This window comes from Lepisma saccharinum, unplaced genomic scaffold (genome assembly GCF_977018435.1).
Source record: "Lepisma saccharinum unplaced genomic scaffold, izLepSacc3.1 HAP1_SCAFFOLD_44, whole genome shotgun sequence".
Taxonomy (NCBI): Eukaryota; Metazoa; Arthropoda; class Insecta; order Zygentoma; family Lepismatidae; genus Lepisma; species Lepisma saccharinum.
The window spans coordinates 2239587-2261987 of NW_028142904.1; positions in this window are offsets into that span (position 1 = coordinate 2239587).

Sequence of the window (22401 nt, forward strand, 5' to 3'; positions counted from 1 at the left end):
GACCTCCAATGGATCCCTGCAAAGTTTGGTGAAGATCTGAGTATGTCGTTTTTGACCTTATCTGGAAAATCCTTTCTGAAAATTTGAAAATTCTTAAAAAATTCGTCGAAAATCTTGATGTCTCCAATCTCTTGTTTTGTACGTTTTTTCCACGTGTCTTGACATCCAATGTATCCCTGCAAAGTTTGGTGAAGATCTGAGTATGTAGTTTTTGACCTTATATGGAACCTCCTATCTGAAAATTTGAAAATTCTTAAAAAATTCGTCCAAAATCTTGATGTCTCCAATCTCTTGTTTTGTACGTTTTTTCCACGTGTCTCGACCTCCAATGGATCCCTGCAAAGTTTGGTGAAGATCTGAGTATGTCGTTTTTGACCTTATCTGGAACCTCCCATCTGAAAATTTGAAAATTCTTAAAAAATTCGTCGAAAATCTTGATGTCTCCGATCTCTTGTTTTGTACGTTTTTTCCACGTGTCTTGACATGCAAAGTATTCCTGCAAAGTTTGGTGAAGATCTGAGTATGTAGTTTTTGACCTCATCTGGAACCTCCTATCTGAAAATTTGAAAATTCTTAAAAAATTCGTCCAAAATCTTGATGTCTCCAATCTCTTGTTTTGTACGTTTTTTCCACGTGTCTTGACATCCAATGTATCCCTGCAATGTTTGGTGAAGATCTGAGTATGTAGTTTTTGACCTTATCTGGAACCTCCCATCTGAAAATTTGAAAATTCCTAAAAAATCCGTCCAAAATCTTGATGACCCCAATCTCTTGTTTTGTACTTTTTTTCCACGTGTCTCGACCTCCAATGTATCCCTGCAAAGTTTGGTGAAGATCTGAGTATGTAGTTTTTGACCTTATATGGAACCTCCTATCTGAAAATTTGAAAATTCTTAAAAAATTCGTCCAAAATCTTGATGTCACCAATCCTATGTTTTGTATGTTTTTTCCACGTGTCTTGACATCCAATGTATCCATGCAAAGTTTGGTGAAGATCTGAGTATGTCGTTTTTGACCTTATCTGGAACCTCCCATCTGAAAATTTGAAAATTCTTAAAAAATTCGTCGAAAATCTTGATGTCTCCGATCTCTTGTTTTGTACGTTTTTTCCACGTGTCTTGACATGCAAAGTATTCCTGCAAAGTTTGGTGAAGATCTGAGTATGTAGTTTTTGACCTCATCTGGAACCTCCTATCTGAAAATTTGAAAATTCTTAAAAAATTCGTCCAAAATTTTGATGTCTCCAATCTCTTGTTTTGTACGTTTTTTCCACGTGTCTTGACATCCAATGTATCCCTGCAATGTTTGGTGAAGATCTGAGTATGTAGTTTTTGACCTTGTCTGGAACCTCCCATCTGAAAATTTGAAAATTCCTAAAAAATCCGTCCAAAATCTTGATGACCCCAATCTCTTGTTTTGTACGTTTTTTCCACGTGTCTTGACATCCAATGTATCCCTGCAAAGTTTGGTGAAGATCTGAGTATGTAGTTTTTGACCTTATCTGGAACCTCCTATCTGAAAATTTGAAAATTCTGAAAAAATTCGTCCAAAATCTTGATGTCTCCATTCTCTTGTTTTGTACGTTTTTTCCACGTGTCTTGATATCCAATGTATCCCTGCAAAGTTTGGTGAAGATCTGAGTATGTCGTTTTTGACCTTATCTGGAACATCCTTTCTGAAAATTTGAAAATTGTTAAAAAATTCGTCCAAAATCTTGATGTCTCCAATCTCTTTTTTGTACGTTTTTTCCACGTGTCTTGACATCCAATGTATCCCTGCAAAGTTTGGTGAAGATCTGAGTATGTAGTTTTTGACCTTATCTGGAACCTCCCATCTGAAAATTTGAAAATTCTTAAAAAATTCGACCAAAATCTTGATGTCTCCAATCTTTTGTTTTGTACGTTTTTTCCACGTGTCTTGACACATAATGTATCCATGCAAAGTTTGGTGAAGATCTGAGTATGTAGTTTTTGACCTTATATGGAACCTCCTATCTGAAAATTTGAAAATTCTTAAAAAATTCGTCCAAAATCTTGATGTCTCCAATCTCTTGTTTTGTACGTTTTTTCCACGTGTCTTGACATCCAATGTATCCCTGCAAAGTTTGGTGAAGATCTGAGTATGTAGTTTTTGACCTTATCTGGAACCTCCTATCTGAAAATTTGAAAATTCTGAAAAAATTCGTCCAAAATCTTGATGTCTCCAATCTCTTGTTTTGTACGTTTTTTCCACGTGTCTTGATATCCAATGTATCCCTGCAAAGTTTGGTGAAGATCTGAGTATGTAGTTTTTGACCTTATATGGAACCTCCTATCTGAAAATTTGAAAATTCTTAAAAAATTCGTCGAAAATCTTGATGTCTCCAATCTCTTGTTTTGTACGTTTTTTCCACGTGTCTTGACATGCAAAGTATCCCTGCAACGTTTGGTGAAGATCTGAGTATGTAGTTTTTGACCTTATCTGGAACCTCCTATCTGAAAATTTGAAAATTCTTCAAAAATTCGTCGAAAATCTTGATGTCTCCAATCTCTTGTTTTGTACGTTTTTTCCACGTGTCTTGACATCCAATGTATTCCTGCAATGTTTGGTGAAGATCTGAGTATGTAGTTTTTGACCTTATATGGAACCTCCTTTCTGAAAATTTGAGAATTCTTAAAAAATTCGTCGAAAATCTTGATGTCTCCAATCTCTTGTTTTGTACGTTTTTTCCACGTGTCTTGACATGCAAAGTATCCCTGCAACGTTTGGTGAAGATCTGAGTTTGTAGTTTTTGACCTTATCTGGAATCTCCTATCTGAAAATTTGAAAATTCTTAAAAAATTCGTCCAAAATCTTGAAGACCCCAATCTCTTGTTTTGTACGTTTTTTCCACGTGTCTTGACATCCAATGTATCCCTGCAAAGTTTGGTGAAGATCTGAGTATGTAGTTTTTGACCTTATATGGAACCTCCTTTCTGAAAATTTGAGAATTCTTAAAAAATTCGTCCAAAATCTTGATGTCTCCAATCTCTTGTTTTGTACGTTTTTTCCACGTGTCTTGACATCCAATGTATCCATGCAAAGTTTGGTGAAGATCTGAGTATGTCGTTTTTGACCTTATCTGGAACCTCCCATCCGAAAATTTGAAAATTCTTAAAAAATTCGTCGAAAATCTTGATGTCTCCAATCTCTTGTTTTGTACGTTTTTTCCACGTGTCTTGACATGCAAAGTATCCCTGCAACGTTTGGTGAAGATCTGAGTATGTAGTTTTTGACCTTATCTGGAACCTCCTATCTGAAAATTTGAAAATTCTTCAAAAATTCGTCGAAAATCTTGATGTCTCCAATCTCTTGCTTTGTACGTTTTTTCCACGTGTCTTGACATCCAATGTATCCCTGCAATGTTTGGTGGAGATCTGAGTATGTAGTTTTTGACCTTATCTGGAACCTCCTATCTGAAAATTTGAAAATTCTTCAAAAATTCGTCCAAAATCTTGATGTCTCCAATCTCTTGTTTTGTACGTTTTTTCCACGTGTCTCGACCTCCAATGTATCCCTGCAAAGTTAGTGAAGATCTGAGTATGTCGTTTTTGACCTTATCTGGAACATCCTTTCTGAAAATTTGAAAATTCTTAAAAAATTCTTCGAAAATCTTGATGTCTCCAATCTCTTGTTTTGTACGTTTTTTCCACGTTTCTTGACATCCAATGTATCCCTGCAAAGTTTGGTGAAGATCTGAGTATGTAGTTTTTGACCTTATATGGAACCTCCTTTCTGAAAATTTGAAAATTCTCAAAAAATTCGTCCATAATCTTGATGTCTCCAATCTCTTGTTTTGTACGTTTTTTCCACGTGTCTTGACATCCAATGTATCCCTGCAAAGTTTGGTGAAGATCTGAGTATGTAGTTTTTGACCTTATATGGAACCTCCTTTCTGAAAATTTGAAAATTCGTCCAAAATCTTGATGTCACCAATCTCTTGTTTTGTACGTTTTTTCCACGTGTCTTGACATCCAATGTATCCATGCAAAGTTTGGTGAAGATCTGAGTATGTCGTTTTTGACCTTATCTGGAACCTCCCATCTGAAAATTTGAAAATTCTTAAAAAATCCGTGCAAAATCTTGATGACCCCAATCTCTTGTTTTGTACGTTTTTTCCACGTTTCTTGACATCCAATGGATCCCTGCAAAGTTTGGTGAAGATCTGAGTATGTCGTTTTTGACCTTATCTGGAACCTCCCATCTGAAAATTTGAAAATTCTTAAAAAATCCGTGCAAAATCTTGATGACCCCAATCTCTTGTTTTGTACGTTTTTTCCACGTGTCTTGACATCCAATGTATCCATGCAAAGTTTGGTGAAGATCTGAGTATGTCGTTTTTGACCTTATCTGGAACCTCCCATCTGAAAATTTGAAAATTCTTAAAAAATTCGTCGAAAATCTTGATGTCTCCAATCTCTTGTTTTGTACGTTTTTTCCACGTGTCTTGACATGCAAAGTATCCCTGCAACGTTTGGTGAAGATCTGAGTATGTAGTTTTTGACCTTATCTGGAACCTCCTATCTGAAAATTTGAAAATTCTTAAAAAATTCGTCCAAAATCTTGATGTCTCCAATCTCTTGTTTTGTACGTTTTTTCCACGTGTCTTGACATCCAATGTATCCCTGCAATGTTTGGTGAAGATCTGAGTATGTAGTTTTTGACCTTATATGGAGCCTCCTATCTGAAAATTTGAAAATTCTTAAAAAATTCGTCCAAAATCTTGATGTCTCCAATCTCTTGTTTTGTACGTTCTTTCCACGTGTCTTGACATCCAATGTATCCCTGCAATGTTTGGTGAAGATCTGAGTATGTAGTTTTTGACCTTATATGGAACCTCCTATCTGAAAATTTGAAAATTCTTAAAAGAATTTAACAAAATCTTGATGTCCCCAATCCTATGTTTTGTATGTTTTTTCCACGTGTCTTGACATACAATGTATCCCTGCAGAATTTGGTGAAGATCTGAGTATGTAGTTTTTGACCTTATCTGGAACCTCCCATCTGAAAATTTGAAAATTCCTAAAAAATCCGTCCAAAATCTTGTTGACCCGAATCTCTTGTTTTGTACGTTTTTTCCACGTGTCTTGACATCCAATGTATCCCTGCAAAGTTTGGTGAAGATCTGAGTATGTCGTTTTTGACCTTATCTGGAACATCCTTTCTGAAAATTTGAAAATTGTTAAAAAATTCGTCCAAAATCTTGATGTCTCCAATCTCTTTTTTGTACGTTTTTTCCACGTGTCTTGACATCCAATGTATCCCTGCAAAGTTTGGTGAAGATCTGAGTATGTAGTTTTTGACCTTATCTGGAACCTCCCATCTGAAAATTTGAAAATTCTTAAAAAATTCGACCAAAATCTTGATGTCTCCAATCTTTTGTTTTGTACGTTTTTTCCACGTGTCTTGACACATAATGTATCCATGCAAAGTTTGGTGAAGATCTGAGTATGTAGTTTTTGACCTTATATGGAACCTCCTATCTGAAAATTTGAAAATTCTTAAAAAATTCGTCCAAAATCTTGATGTCTCCAATCTCTTGTTTTGTACGTTTTTTCCACGTGTCTTGACATCCAATGTATCCCTGCAAAGTTTGGTGAAGATCTGAGTATGTAGTTTTTGACCTTATCTGGAACCTCCCATCTGAAAATTTGAAAATTCCTAAAAAATCCGTGCAAAATCTTGATGACCCCAATCTCTTGTTTTGTACGTTTTTTCCACGTGTCTTGACATCCAATGTATTCCTGCAATGTTTGGTGAAGATCTGAGTATGTAGTTTTTGACCTTATATGGAACCTCCTATCTGAAAATTTGAAAATTCTTAAAAAATTCGTCGAAAATCTTGATGTCTCCAATCTCTTGTTTTGTACGTTTTTTCCACGTGTCTTGACATGCAAAGTATCCCTGCAACGTTTGGTGAAGATCTGAGTATGTAGTTTTTGACCTTATCTGGAACCTCCTATCTGAAAATTTGAAAATTCTTCAAAAATTCGTCGAAAATCTTGATGTCTCCAATCTCTTGTTTTGTACGTTTTTTCCACGTGTCTTGACATCCAATGTATTCCTGCAATGTTTGGTGAAGATCTGAGTATGTAGTTTTTGACCTTATATGGAACCTCCTTTCTGAAAATTTGAGAATTCTTAAAAAATTCGTCGAAAATCTTGATGTCTCCAATCTCTTGTTTTGTACGTTTTTTCCACGTGTCTTGACATGCAAAGTATCCCTGCAACGTTTGGTGAAGATCTGAGTATGTAGTTTTTGACCTTATCTGGAATCTCCTATCTGAAAATTTGAAAATTCTTAAAAAATTCGTCCAAAATCTTGAAGACCCCAATCTCTTGTTTTGTACGTTTTTTCCACGTGTCTTGACATCCAATGTATCCATGCAAAGTTTGGTGAAGATCTGAGTATGTCGTTTTTGACCTTATCTGGAACCTCCCATCCGAAAATTTGAAAATTCTTAAAAAATTCGTCGAAAATCTTGATGTCTCCAATCTCTTGTTTTGTACGTTTTTTCCACGTGTCTTGACATGCAAAGTATCCCTGCAACGTTTGGTGAAGATCTGAGTATGTAGTTTTTGACCTTATCTGGAACCTCCTATCTGAAAATTTGAAAATTCTTCAAAAATTCGTCGAAAATCTTGATGTCTCCAATCTCTTGCTTTGTACGTTTTTTCCACGTGTCTTGACATCCAATGTATCCCTGCAATGTTTGGTGGAGATCTGAGTATGTAGTTTTTGACCTTATCTGGAACCTCCAATCTGAAAATTTGAAAATTCTTCAAAAATTCGTCCAAAATCTTGATGTCTCCAATCTCTTTTTTGTACGTTTTTTCCACGTGTCTTGACATCCAATGTATCCCTGCAAAGTTTGGTGAAGATCTGAGTATGTAGTTTTTGACCTTATCTGGAACCTCCCATCTGAAAATTTGAAAATTCTTAAAAAATTCGACCAAAATCTTGATGCCTCCAATCTTTTGTTTTGTACGTTTTTTCCACGTGTCTTGACACATAATGTATCCATGCAAAGTTTGGTGAAGATCTGAGTATGTAGTTTTTGACCTTATATGGAACCTCCTATCTGAAAATTTGAAAATTCTTAAAAAATTCGTCCAAAATCTTGATGTCTCCAATCTCTTGTTTTGTACGTTTTTTCCACGTGTCTTGACATCCAATGTATCCCTGCAAAGTTTGGTGAAGATCTGAGTATGTAGTTTTTGACCTTATCTGGAACCTCCCATCTGAAAATTTGAAAATTCCTAAAAAATCCGTGCAAAATCTTGATGACCCCAATCTCTTGTTTTGTACGTTTTTTCCACGTGTCTTGACATCCAATGTATTCCTGCAATGTTTGGTGAAGATCTGAGTATGTAGTTTTTGACCTTATATGGAACCTCCTATCTGAAAATTTGAAAATTCTTAAAAAATTCGACCAAAATCTTGATGTTCCGAATCCTATGTTTTGTATGTTTTTTCCACGTGTCTTGACATCCAATGTATCCATGCAAAGTTTGGTGAAGATCTGAGTATGTAGTTTTTGACCTTATATTGAACCTCCCATCTGAAAATTTGAAAATTCTTAAAAAATTCGTCCAAAATCTTGATGACCCCAATCTCTTGTTTTGTACGTTTTTTCCACTTGTCTTGACATCCAAAGTATCCCTGCAAAGTTTGGTGAAGATCTGAGTATGTAGTTTTTGACCTTATATGGAACCTCCTTTCTGAAAATTTGAGAATTCTTAAAAAATTCGTCCAAAATCTTGATGTCTCCAATCTCTTGTTTTGTACGTTTTTTCCACGTGTCTTGACATCCAATGTATCCATGCAAAGTTTGGTGAAGATCTGAGTATGTCGTTTTTGACCTTATCTGGAACCTCCCATCCGAAAATTTGAAAATTCTTAAAAAATTCGTCGAAAATCTTGATGTCTCCAATCTCTTGTTTTGTACGTTTTTTCCACGTGTCTTGACATGCAAAGTATCCCTGCAACGTTTGGTGAAGATCTGAGTATGTAGTTTTTGACCTTATCTGGAACCTCCTATCTGAAAATTTGAAAATTCTTCAAAAATTCGTCGAAAATCTTGATGTCTCCAATCTCTTGCTTTGTACGTTTTTTCCACGTGTCTTGACATCCAATGTATCCCTGCAATGTTTGGTGGAGATCTGAGTATGTAGTTTTTGACCTTATCTGGAACCTCCTATCTGAAAATTTGAAAATTCTTCAAAAATTCGTCCAAAATCTTGATGTCTCCAATCTCTTGTTTTGTACGTTTTTTCCACGTGTCTCGACCTCCAATGTATCCCTGCAAAGTTAGTGAAGATCTGAGTATGTCGTTTTTGACCTTATCTGGAACATCCTTTCTGAAAATTTGAAAATTCTTAAAAAATTCGTCGAAAATCTTGATGTCTCCAATCTCTTGTTTTGTACGTTTTTTCCACGTTTCTTGACATCCAATGTATCCCTGCAAAGTTTGGTGAAGATCTGAGTATGTAGTTTTTGACCTTATATGGAACCTCCTTTCTGAAAATTTGAAAATTCTCAAAAAATTCGTCCATAATCTTGATGTCTCCAATCTCTTGTTTTGTACGTTTTTTCCACGTGTCTTGACATCCAATGTATCCCTGCAAAGTTTGGTGAAGATCTGAGCATGTAGTTTTTGACCTGATATGGAACCTCCTATCTGAAAATTTGAAATTCTTAAAAAATTCGTCCAAAATCTTGATGTCACCAATCCTATGTTTTGTATGTTTTTTCCACGTGTCTTGACATCCAATGTATCCATGCAAAGTTTGGTGAAGATCTGAGTATGTCGTTTTTGACCTTATCTGGAACCTCCCATCTGAAAATTTGAAAATTCTTAAAAAATTCGTCGAAAATCTTGATGTCTCCGATCTCTTGTTTTGTACGTTTTTTCCACGTGTCTTGACATGCAAAGTATTCCTGCAAAGTTTGGTGAAGATCTGAGTATGTAGTTTTTGACCTCATCTGGAACCTCCTATCTGAAAATTTGAAAATTCTTAAAAAATTCGTCCAAAATTTTGATGTCTCCAATCTCTTGTTTTGTACGTTTTTTCCACGTGTCTTGACATCCAATGTATCCCTGCAATGTTTGGTGAAGATCTGAGTATGTAGTTTTTGACCTTATCTGGAACCTCCCATCTGAAAATTTGAAAATTCCTAAAAAATCCGTCCAAAATCTTGATGACCCCAATCTCTTGTTTTGTACGTTTTTTCCACGTGTCTTGACATCCAATGTATCCCTGCAAAGTTTGGTGAAGATCTGAGTATGTAGTTTTTGACCTTATCTGGAACCTCCTATCTGAAAATTTGAAAATTCTTAAAAAATTCGTCGAAAATCTTGATGTCTCCAATCTCTTGTTTTGTACGTTTTTTCCACGTGTCTTGATATCCAATGTATCCCTGCAAAGTTTGGTGAAGATCTGAGTATGTCGTTTTTGACCTTATCTGGAACATCCTTTCTGAAAATTTGAAAATTGTTAAAAAATTCGTCCAAAATCTTGATGTCTCCAATCTCTTTTTTGTACGTTTTTTCCACGTGTCTTGACATCCAATGTATCCCTGCAAAGTTTGGTGAAGATCTGAGTATGTAGTTTTTGACCTTATCTGGAACCTCCCATCTGAAAATTTGAAAATTCTTAAAAAATTCGACCAAAATCTTGATGTCTCCAATCTTTTGTTTTGTACGTTTTTTCCACGTGTCTTGACACATAATGTATCCATGCAAAGTTTGGTGAAGATCTGAGTATGTAGTTTTTGACCTTATATGGAACCTCCTATCTGAAAATTTGAAAATTCTTAAAAAATTCGTCCAAAATCTTGATGTCTCCAATCTCTTGTTTTGTACGTTTTTTCCACGTGTCTTGACATCCAATGTATCCCTGCAAAGTTTGGTGAAGATCTGAGTATGTAGTTTTTGACCTTATCTGGAACCTCCCATCTGAAAATTTGAAAATTCCTAAAAAATCCGTGCAAAATCTTGATGACCCCAATCTCTTGTTTTGTACGTTTTTTCCACGTGTCTTGACATCCAATGTATTCCTGCAATGTTTGGTGAAGATCTGAGTATGTAGTTTTTGACCTTATATGGAACCTCCTATCTGAAAATTTGAAAATTCTTAAAAAATTCGACCAAAATCTTGATGTTCCGAATCCTATGTTTTGTATGTTTTTTCCACGTGTCTTGACATCCAATGTATCCATGCAAAGTTTGGTGAAGATCTGAGTATGTAGTTTTTGACCTTATATTGAACCTCCCATCTGAAAATTTGAAAATTCTTAAAAAATTCGTCCAAAATCTTGATGACCCCAATCTCTTGTTTTGTACGTTTTTTCCACTTGTCTTGACATCCAAAGTATCCCTGCAAAGTTTGGTGAAGATCTGAGTATGTAGTTTTTGACCTTATATTGAACCTCCCATCTGAAAATTTGAAAATTCTTAAAAAATTCGTCCAAAATCTTGATGTCTCCAATCTCTTGTTTTGTACGTTTTTTCCACGTGTCTTGACATCCAATGTATCCATGCAAAGTTTGGTGAAGATCTGAGTATGTCGTTTTTGACCTTATCTGGAACCTCCCATCTGAAAATTTGAAAATTCTTAAAAAAATCGTCGAAAATCTTGATGTCTCCAATCTTTTGTTTTGTACGTTTTTTCCACGTGTCTTGACATGCAAAGTATCCCTGCAACGTTTGGTGAAGATCTGAGTATGTAGTTTTTGACCTTATCTGGAACCTCCTATCTGAAAATTTGAAAATTCTTCAAAAATTCGTCGAAAATCTTGATGTCTCCAATCTCTTGTTTTGTACGTTTTTTCCACGTGTCTTGACATCCAATGTATTCCTGCAATGTTTGGTGGAGATCTGAGTATGTAGTTTTAGACCTTATCTGGAACCTCCTATCTGAAAATTTGAAAATTCTTCAAAAATTCGTCCAAAATCTTGATGTCTCCAATCTCTTGTTTTGTACGTTTTTTCCACGTGTCTCGACCTCCAATGGATCCCTGCAAAGTTTGGTGAAGATCTGAGTATGTCGTTTTTGACCTTATCTGGAAAATCCTTTCTGAAAATTTGAAAATTCTTAAAAAATTCGTCGAAAATCTTGATGTCTCCAATCTCTTGTTTTGTACGTTTTTTCCACGTGTCTTGACATCCAATGTATCCCTGCAAAGTTTGGTGAAGATCTGAGTATGTAGTTTTTGACCTTATATGGAACCTCCTATCTGAAAATTTGAAAATTCTTAAAAAATTCGTCCAAAATCTTGATGTCTCCAATCTCTTGTTTTGTACGTTTTTTCCACGTGTCTCGACCTCCAATGGATCCCTGCAAAGTTTGGTGAAGATCTGAGTATGTCGTTTTTGACCTTATCTGGAACCTCCCATCTGAAAATTTGAAAATTCTTAAAAAATTCGTCGAAAATCTTGATGTCTCCGATCTCTTGTTTTGTACGTTTTTTCCACGTGTCTTGACATGCAAAGTATTCCTGCAAAGTTTGGTGAAGATCTGAGTATGTAGTTTTTGACCTCATCTGGAACCTCCTATCTGAAAATTTGAAAATTCTTAAAAAATTCGTCCAAAATCTTGATGTCTCCAATCTCTTGTTTTGTACGTTTTTTCCACGTGTCTTGACATCCAATGTATCCCTGCAATGTTTGGTGAAGATCTGAGTATGTAGTTTTTGACCTTATCTGGAACCTCCCATCTGAAAATTTGAAAATTCCTAAAAAATCCGTCCAAAATCTTGATGACCCCAATCTCTTGTTTTGTACTTTTTTTCCACGTGTCTCGACCTCCAATGTATCCCTGCAAAGTTTGGTGAAGATCTGAGTATGTAGTTTTTGACCTTATATGGAACCTCCTATCTGAAAATTTGAAAATTCTTAAAAAATTCGTCCAAAATCTTGATGTCACCAATCCTATGTTTTGTATGTTTTTTCCACGTGTCTTGACATCCAATGTATCCATGCAAAGTTTGGTGAAGATCTGAGTATGTCGTTTTTGACCTTATCTGGAACCTCCCATCTGAAAATTTGAAAATTCTTAAAAAATTCGTCGAAAATCTTGATGTCTCCGATCTCTTGTTTTGTACGTTTTTTCCACGTGTCTTGACATGCAAAGTATTCCTGCAAAGTTTGGTGAAGATCTGAGTATGTAGTTTTTGACCTCATCTGGAACCTCCTATCTGAAAATTTGAAAATTCTTAAAAAATTCGTCCAAAATTTTGATGTCTCCAATCTCTTGTTTTGTACGTTTTTTCCACGTGTCTTGACATCCAATGTATCCCTGCAATGTTTGGTGAAGATCTGAGTATGTAGTTTTTGACCTTATCTGGAACCTCCCATCTGAAAATTTGAAAATTCCTAAAAAATCCGTCCAAAATCTTGATGACCCCAATCTCTTGTTTTGTACGTTTTTTCCACGTGTCTTGACATCCAATGTATCCCTGCAAAGTTTGGTGAAGATCTGAGTATGTAGTTTTTGACCTTATCTGGAACCTCCTATCTGAAAATTTGAAAATTCTGAAAAAATTCGTCCAAAATCTTGATGTCTCCAATCTCTTGTTTTGTACGTTTTTTCCACGTGTCTTGATATCCAATGTATCCCTGCAAAGTTTGGTGAAGATCTGAGTATGTCGTTTTTGACCTTATCTGGAACATCCTTTCTGAAAATTTGAAAATTGTTAAAAAATTCGTCCAAAATCTTGATGTCTCCAATCTCTTTTTTGTACGTTTTTTCCACGTGTCTTGACATCCAATGTATCCCTGCAAAGTTTGGTGAAGATCTGAGTATGTAGTTTTTGACCTTATCTGGAACCTCCCATCTGAAAATTTGAAAATTCTTAAAAAATTCGACCAAAATCTTGATGTCTCCAATCTTTTGTTTTGTACGTTTTTTCCACGTGTCTTGACACATAATGTATCCATGCAAAGTTTGGTGAAGATCTGAGTATGTAGTTTTTGACCTTATATGGAACCTCCTATCTGAAAATTTGAAAATTCTTAAAAAATTCGTCCAAAATCTTGATGTCTCCAATCTCTTGTTTTGTACGTTTTTTCCACGTGTCTTGACATCCAATGTATCCCTGCAAAGTTTGGTGAAGATCTGAGTATGTAGTTTTTGACCTTATCTGGAACCTCCTATCTGAAAATTTGAAAATTCTGAAAAAATTCGTCCAAAATCTTGATGTCTCCAATCTCTTGTTTTGTACGTTTTTTCCACGTGTCTTGATATCCAATGTATCCCTGCAAAGTTTGGTGAAGATCTGAGTATGTAGTTTTTGACCTTATATGGAACCTCCTATCTGAAAATTTGAAAATTCTTAAAAAATTCGTCGAAAATCTTGATGTCTCCAATCTCTTGTTTTGTACGTTTTTTCCACGTGTCTTGACATGCAAAGTATCCCTGCAACGTTTGGTGAAGATCTGAGTATGTAGTTTTTGACCTTATCTGGAACCTCCTATCTGAAAATTTGAAAATTCTTCAAAAATTCGTCGAAAATCTTGATGTCTCCAATCTCTTGTTTTGTACGTTTTTTCCACGTGTCTTGACATCCAATGTATTCCTGCAATGTTTGGTGAAGATCTGAGTATGTAGTTTTTGACCTTATATGGAACCTCCTTTCTGAAAATTTGAGAATTCTTAAAAAATTCGTCGAAAATCTTGATGTCTCCAATCTCTTGTTTTGTACGTTTTTTCCACGTGTCTTGACATGCAAAGTATCCCTGCAACGTTTGGTGAAGATCTGAGTTTGTAGTTTTTGACCTTATCTGGAATCTCCTATCTGAAAATTTGAAAATTCTTAAAAAATTCGTCCAAAATCTTGAAGACCCCAATCTCTTGTTTTGTACGTTTTTTCCACGTGTCTTGACATCCAATGTATCCCTGCAAAGTTTGGTGAAGATCTGAGTATGTAGTTTTTGACCTTATCTGGAACATCCTTTCTGAAAATTTGAGAATTCTTAAAAAATTCGTCCAAAATCTTGATGTCTCCAATCTCTTGTTTTGTACGTTTTTTCCACGTGTCTTGACATCCAATGTATCCATGCAAAGTTTGGTGAAGATCTGAGTATGTCGTTTTTGACCTTATCTGGAACCTCCCATCCGAAAATTTGAAAATTCTTAAAAAATTCGTCGAAAATCTTGATGTCTCCAATCTCTTGTTTTGTACGTTTTTTCCACGTGTCTTGACATGCAAAGTATCCCTGCAACGTTTGGTGAAGATCTGAGTATGTAGTTTTTGACCTTATCTGGAACCTCCTATCTGAAAATTTGAAAATTCTTCAAAAATTCGTCGAAAATCTTGATGTCTCCAATCTCTTGCTTTGTACGTTTTTTCCACGTGTCTTGACATCCAATGTATCCCTGCAATGTTTGGTGGAGATCTGAGTATGTAGTTTTTGACCTTATCTGGAACCTCCTATCTGAAAATTTGAAAATTCTTCAAAAATTCGTCCAAAATCTTGATGTCTCCAATCTCTTGTTTTGTACGTTTTTTCCACGTGTCTCGACCTCCAATGTATCCCTGCAAAGTTAGTGAAGATCTGAGTATGTCGTTTTTGACCTTATCTGGAACATCCTTTCTGAAAATTTGAAAATTCTTAAAAAATTCTTCGAAAATCTTGATGTCTCCAATCTCTTGTTTTGTACGTTTTTTCCACGTTTCTTGACATCCAATGTATCCCTGCAAAGTTTGGTGAAGATCTGAGTATGTAGTTTTTGACCTTATATGGAACCTCCTTTCTGAAAATTTGAAAATTCTCAAAAAATTCGTCCATAATCTTGATGTCTCCAATCTCTTGTTTTGTACGTTTTTTCCACGTGTCTTGACATCCAATGTATCCCTGCAAAGTTTGGTGAAGATCTGAGTATGTAGTTTTTGACCTTATATGGAACCTCCTTTCTGAAAATTTGAAAATTCGTCCAAAATCTTGATGTCACCAATCTCTTGTTTTGTACGTTTTTTCCACGTGTCTTGACATCCAATGTATCCATGCAAAGTTTGGTGAAGATCTGAGTATGTCGTTTTTGACCTTATCTGGAACCTCCCATCTGAAAATTTGAAAATTCTTAAAAAATCCGTGCAAAATCTTGATGACCCCAATCTCTTGTTTTGTACGTTTTTTCCACGTTTCTTGACATCCAATGGATCCCTGCAAAGTTTGGTGAAGATCTGAGTATGTCGTTTTTGACCTTATCTGGAACCTCCCATCTGAAAATTTGAAAATTCTTAAAAAATCCGTGCAAAATCTTGATGACCCCAATCTCTTGTTTTGTACGTTTTTTCCACGTGTCTTGACATCCAATGTATCCATGCAAAGTTTGGTGAAGATCTGAGTATGTCGTTTTTGACCTTATCTGGAACCTCCCATCTGAAAATTTGAAAATTCTTAAAAAATTCGTCGAAAATCTTGATGTCTCCAATCTCTTGTTTTGTACGTTTTTTCCACGTGTCTTGACATGCAAAGTATCCCTGCAACGTTTGGTGAAGATCTGAGTATGTAGTTTTTGACCTTATCTGGAACCTCCTATCTGAAAATTTGAAAATTCTTAAAAAATTCGTCCAAAATCTTGATGTCTCCAATCTCTTGTTTTGTACGTTTTTTCCACGTGTCTTGACATCCAATGTATCCCTGCAATGTTTGGTGAAGATCTGAGTATGTAGTTTTTGACCTTATATGGAGCCTCCTATCTGAAAATTTGAAAATTCTTAAAAAATTCGTCCAAAATCTTGATGTCTCCAATCTCTTGTTTTGTACGTTCTTTCCACGTGTCTTGACATCCAATGTATCCCTGCAATGTTTGGTGAAGATCTGAGTATGTAGTTTTTGACCTTATATGGAACCTCCTATCTGAAAATTTGAAAATTCTTAAAAGAATTTAACAAAATCTTGATGTCCCCAATCCTATGTTTTGTATGTTTTTTCCACGTGTCTTGACATACAATGTATCCCTGCAGAATTTGGTGAAGATCTGAGTATGTAGTTTTTGACCTTATCTGGAACCTCCCATCTGAAAATTTGAAAATTCCTAAAAAATCCGTCCAAAATCTTGTTGACCCGAATCTCTTGTTTTGTACGTTTTTTCCACGTGTCTTGACATCCAATGTATCCCTGCAAAGTTTGGTGAAGATCTGAGTATGTCGTTTTTGACCTTATCTGGAACATCCTTTCTGAAAATTTGAAAATTGTTAAAAAATTCGTCCAAAATCTTGATGTCTCCAATCTCTTTTTTGTACGTTTTTTCCACGTGTCTTGACATCCAATGTATCCCTGCAAAGTTTGGTGAAGATCTGAGTATGTAGTTTTTGACCTTATCTGGAACCTCCCATCTGAAAATTTGAAAATTCTTAAAAAATTCGACCAAAATCTTGATGTCTCCAATCTTTTGTTTTGTACGTTTTTTCCACGTGTCTTGACACATAATGTATCCATGCAAAGTTTGGTGAAGATCTGAGTATGTAGTTTTTGACCTTATATGGAACCTCCTATCTGAAAATTTGAAAATTCTTAAAAAATTCGTCCAAAATCTTGATGTCTCCAATCTCTTGTTTTGTACGTTTTTTCCACGTGTCTTGACATCCAATGTATCCCTGCAAAGTTTGGTGAAGATCTGAGTATGTAGTTTTTGACCTTATCTGGAACCTCCCATCTGAAAATTTGAAAATTCCTAAAAAATCCGTGCAAAATCTTGATGACCCCAATCTCTTGTTTTGTACGTTTTTTCCACGTGTCTTGACATCCAATGTATTCCTGCAATGTTTGGTGAAGATCTGAGTATGTAGTTTTTGACCTTATATGGAACCTCCTATCTGAAAATTTGAAAATTCTTAAAAAATTCGTCGAAAATCTTGATGTCTCCAATCTCTTGTTTTGTACGTTTTTTCCACGTGTCTTGACATGCAAAGTATCCCTGCAACGTTTGGTGAAGATCTGAGTATGTAGTTTTTGACCTTATCTGGAACCTCCTATCTGAAAATTTGAAAATTCTTCAAAAATTCGTCGAAAATCTTGATGTCTCCAATCTCTTGTTTTGTACGTTTTTTCCACGTGTCTTGACATCCAATGTATTCCTGCAATGTTTGGTGAAGATCTGAGTATGTAGTTTTTGACCTTATATGGAACCTCCTTTCTGAAAATTTGAGAATTCTTAAAAAATTCGTCGAAAATCTTGATGTCTCCAATCTCTTGTTTTGTACGTTTTTTCCACGTGTCTTGACATGCAAAGTATCCCTGCAACGTTTGGTGAAGATCTGAGTATGTAGTTTTTGACCTTATCTGGAATCTCCTATCTGAAAATTTGAAAATTCTTAAAAAATTCGTCCAAAATCTTGAAGACCCCAATCTCTTGTTTTGTACGTTTTTTCCACGTGTCTTGACATCCAATGTATCCATGCAAAGTTTGGTGAAGATCTGAGTATGTCGTTTTTGACCTTATCTGGAACCTCCCATCCGAAAATTTGAAAATTCTTAAAAAATTCGTCGAAAATCTTGATGTCTCCAATCTCTTGTTTTGTACGTTTTTTCCACGTGTCTTGACATGCAAAGTATCCCTGCAACGTTTGGTGAAGATCTGAGTATGTAGTTTTTGACCTTATCTGGAACCTCCTATCTGAAAATTTGAAAATTCTTCAAAAATTCGTCGAAAATCTTGATGTCTCCAATCTCTTGCTTTGTACGTTTTTTCCACGTGTCTTGACATCCAATGTATCCCTGCAATGTTTGGTGGAGATCTGAGTATGTAGTTTTTGACCTTATCTGGAACCTCCAATCTGAAAATTTGAAAATTCTTCAAAAATTCGTCCAAAATCTTGATGTCTCCAATCTCTTGTTTTGTACGTTTTTTCCACGTGTCTCGACCTCCAATGTATCCCTGCAAAGTTAGTGAAGATCTGAGTATGTCGTTTTTGACCTTATCTGGAACATCCTTTCTGAAAATTTGAAAATTCTTAAAAAATTCGTCGAAAATCTTGATGTCTCCAATCTCTGTTTTGTACGTTTTTTCCACGTTTCTTGACATCCAATGTATCCCTGCAAAGTTTGGTGAAGATCTGAGTATGTAGTTTTTGACCTTATATGGAACCTCCTTTCTGAAAATTTGAAAATTCTCAAAAAATTCGTCCATAATCTTGATGTCTCCAATCTCTTGTTTTGTACGTTTTTTCCACGTGTCTTGACATCCAATGTATCCCTGCAAAGTTTGGTGAAGATCTGAGTATGTAGTTTTTGACCTTATATGGAACCTCCTTTCTGAAAATTTGAAAATTCTTAAAAAATTCGTCCAAAATCTTGATGTCACCAATCTCTTGTTTTGTACGTTTTTTCCACGTGTCTTGACATCCAATGTATCCATGCAAAGTTTGGTGAAGATCTGAGTATGTCGTTTTTGACCTTATCTGGAACCTCCCATCTGAAAATTTGAAAATTCTTAAAAAATCCGTGCAAAATCTTGATGACCCCAATCTCTTGTTTTGTACGTTTTTTCCACGTTTCTTGACATCCAATGTATCCCTGCAAAGTTTGGTGAAGATCTGAGTATGTCGTTTTTGACCTTATCTGGAACCTCCCATCTGAAAATTTGAAAATTCTTAAAAAATCCGTGCAAAATCTTGATGACCCCAATCTCTTGTTTTGTACGTTTTTTCCACGTGTCTTGACATCCAATGTATCCATGCAAAGTTTGGTGAAGATCTGAGTATGTCGTTTTTGACCTTATCTGGAACCTCCCATCTGAAAATTTGAAAATTCTTAAAAAATTCGTCGAAAATCTTGATGTCTCCAATCTCTTGTTTTGTACGTTTTTTCCACGTGTCTTGACATGCAAAGTATCCCTGCAACGTTTGGTGAAGATCTGAGTATGTAGTTTTTGACCTTATCTGGAACCTCCTATCTGAAAATTTGAAAATTCTTAAAAAATTCGTCCAAAATCTTGATGTCTCCAATCTCTTGTTTTGTACGTTTTTTCCACGTGTCTTGACATCCAATGTATCCCTGCAATGTTTGGTGAAGATCTGAGTATGTAGTTTTTGACCTTATATGGAGCCTCCTATATGAAAATTTGAAAATTCTTAAAAAATTCGTCCAAAATCTTGATGTCTCCAATCTCTTGTTTTGTACGTTCTTTCCACGTGTCTTGACATCCAATGTATCCCTGCAATGTTTGGTGAAGATCTGAGTATGTAGTTTTTGACCTTATATGGAACCTCCTATCTGAAAATTTGAAAATTCTTAAAAGAATTTAACAAAATCTTGATGTCCCCAATCCTATGTTTTGTATGTTTTTTCCACGTGTCTTGACATACAATGTATCCCTGCAGAGTTTGGTGAAGATCTGAGTATGTAGTTTTTGACCTTATCTGGAACCTCCCATCTGAAAATTTGAAAATTCCTAAAAAATCCGTCCAAAATCTTGTTGACCCGAATCTCTTGTTTTGTACGTTTTTTCCACGTGTCTTGACATCCAATGTATCCCTGCAAAGTTTGGTGAAGATCTGAGTATGTAGTTTTTGACCTTATCTGGAACCGAATTTCTGAAAATTTGAAAATTTTTAAAAAAATCGTCCAAAATCTTGATGTCTCCAATCTCTTGTTTTGTACGTTTTTTCCACGTGTCTTGACATCCAATGTATCCCTGCAAAGTTTGGTGAAGATCTGAGTATGTAGTTTTTGACCTTATATGGAACCTTCTATCTGAAAATTTGAAAATTCTTAAAAAATTCGTCCAAAATCTTGATGTCTCCAATCTCTTGTTTTGTACGTTTTTTCCACGTGTCTCGACCTCCAATGGATCCCTGCAAAGTTTGGTGAAGATCTGAGTATGTCGTTTTTGACCTTATCTGGAACCTCCCATCTGAAAATTTGAAAATTCTTAAAAAATTCGTCGAAAATCTTGATGTCTCCGATCTCTTGTTTTGTACGTTTTTTCCACGTGTCTTGACATGCAAAGTATTCCTGCAAAGTTTGGTGAAGATCTGAGTATGTAGTTTTTGACCTCATCTGGAACCTCCTATCTGAAAATTTGAAAATTCTTAAAAAATTCGTCCAAAATCTTGATGTCTCCAATCTCTTGTTTTGTACGTTTTTTCCACGTGTCTTGACATCCAATGTATCCCTGCAAAGTTTGGTGAAGATCTGAGTATGTAGTTTTTGACCTTATCTGGAACCTCCTATCTGAAAATTTGAAAATTCTTAAAAAATTCGTCCAAAATCTTGATGTCTCCAATCTCTTGTTTTGTACGTTTTTTCCACGTGTCTTGATATCCAATGTATCCCTGCAAAGTTTGGTGAAGATCTGAGTATGTCGTTTTTGACCTTATCTGGAACATCCTTTCTGAAAATTTGAAAATTGTTAAAAAATTCGTCCAAAATCTTGATGTCTCCAATCTCTTTTTTGTACGTTTTTTCCACGTGTCTTGACATCCAATGTATCCCTGCAAAGTTTGGTGAAGATCTGAGTATGTAGTTTTTGACCTTATCTGGAACCTCCCATCTGAAAATTTGAAAATTCTTAAAAAATTCGACCAAAACCTTGATGTCTCCAATCTTTTGTTTTGTACGTTTTTTCCACGTGTCTTGACACATAATGTATCCATGCAAAGTTTGGTGAAGATCTGAGTATGTAGTTTTTGACCTTATATGGAACCTCCTATCTGAAAATTTGAAAATTCTTAAAAAATTCGTCCAAAATCTTGATGTCTCCAATCTCTTGTTTTGTACGTTTTTTCCACGTGTCTTGACATGCAAAGTATCCCTGCAACGTTTGGTGAAGATCTGAGTATGTAGTTTTTGACCTTATCTGGAACCTCCTATCTGAAAATTTGAAAATTCTTAAAAAATTCGTCCAAAATCTTGATGTCTCCAATCTCTTGTTTTGTACGTTTTTTCCACGTGTCTTGACATCCAATGTATCCCTGCAATGTTTGGTGAAGATCTGAGTATGTAGTTTTTGACCTTATATGGAGCCTCCTATATGAAAATTTGAAAATTCTTAAAAAATTCGTCCAAAATCTTGATGTCTCCAATCTCTTGTTTTGTACGTTCTTTCCACGTGTCTTGACATCCAATGTATCCCTGCAATGTTTGGTGAAGATCTGAGTATGTAGTTTTTGACCTTATATGGAACCTCCTATCTGAAAATTTGAAAATTCTTAAAAGAATTTAACAAAATCTTGATGTCCCCAATCCTATGTTTTGTATGTTTTTTCCACGTGTCTTGACATACAATGTATCCCTGCAGAGTTTGGTGAAGATCTGAGTATGTAGTTTTTGACCTTATCTGGAACCTCCCATCTGAAAATTTGAAAATTCCTAAAAAATCCGTCCAAAATCTTGTTGACCCGAATCTCTTGTTTTGTACGTTTTTTCCACGTGTCTTGACATCCAATGTATCCCTGCAAAGTTTGGTGAAGATCTGAGTATGTAGTTTTTGACCTTATCTGGAACCGAATTTCTGAAAATTTGAAAATTTTTAAAAAAATCGTCCAAAATCTTGATGTCTCCAATCTCTTGTTTTGTACGTTTTTTACACGTGTCTTGACATCCAATGTATCCCTGCAAAGTTTGGTGAAGATCTGAGTATGTAGTTTTTGACCTTATATGGAACCTCCTATCTGAAAATTTGAAAATTCTTAAAAAATTCGTCCAAAATCTTGATGTCTCCAATCTCTTGTTTTGTACGTTTTTTCCACGTGTCTCGACCTCCAATGGATCCCTGCAAAGTTTGGTGAAGATCTGAGTATGTCGTTTTTGACCTTATCTGGAACCTCCCATCTGAAAATTTGAAAATTCTTAAAAAATTCGTCGAAAATCTTGATGTCTCCGATCTCTTGTTTTGTACGTTTTTTCCACGTGTCTTGACATGCAAAGTATTCCTGCAAAGTTTGGTGAAGATCTGAGTATGTAGTTTTTGACCTCATCTGGAACCTCCTATCTGAAAATTTGAAAATTCTTAAAAAATTCGTCCAAAATCTTGATGTCTCCAATCTCTTGTTTTGTACGTTTTTTCCACGTGTCTTGACATCCAATGTATCCCTGCAAAGTTTGGTGAAGATCTGAGTATGTAGTTTTTGACCTTATCTGGAACCTCCTATCTGAAAATTTGAAAATTCTTAAAAAATTCGTCCAAAATCTTGATGTCTCCAATCTCTTGTTTTGTACGTTTTTTCCACGTGTCTTGATATCCAATGTATCCCTGCAAAGTTTGGTGAAGATCTGAGTATGTCGTTTTTGACCTTATCTGGAACATCCTTTCTGAAAATTTGAAAATTGTTAAAAAATTCGTCCAAAATCTTGATGTCTCCAATCTCTTTTTTGTACGTTTTTTCCACGTGTCTTGACATCCAATGTATCCCTGCAAAGTTTGGTGAAGATC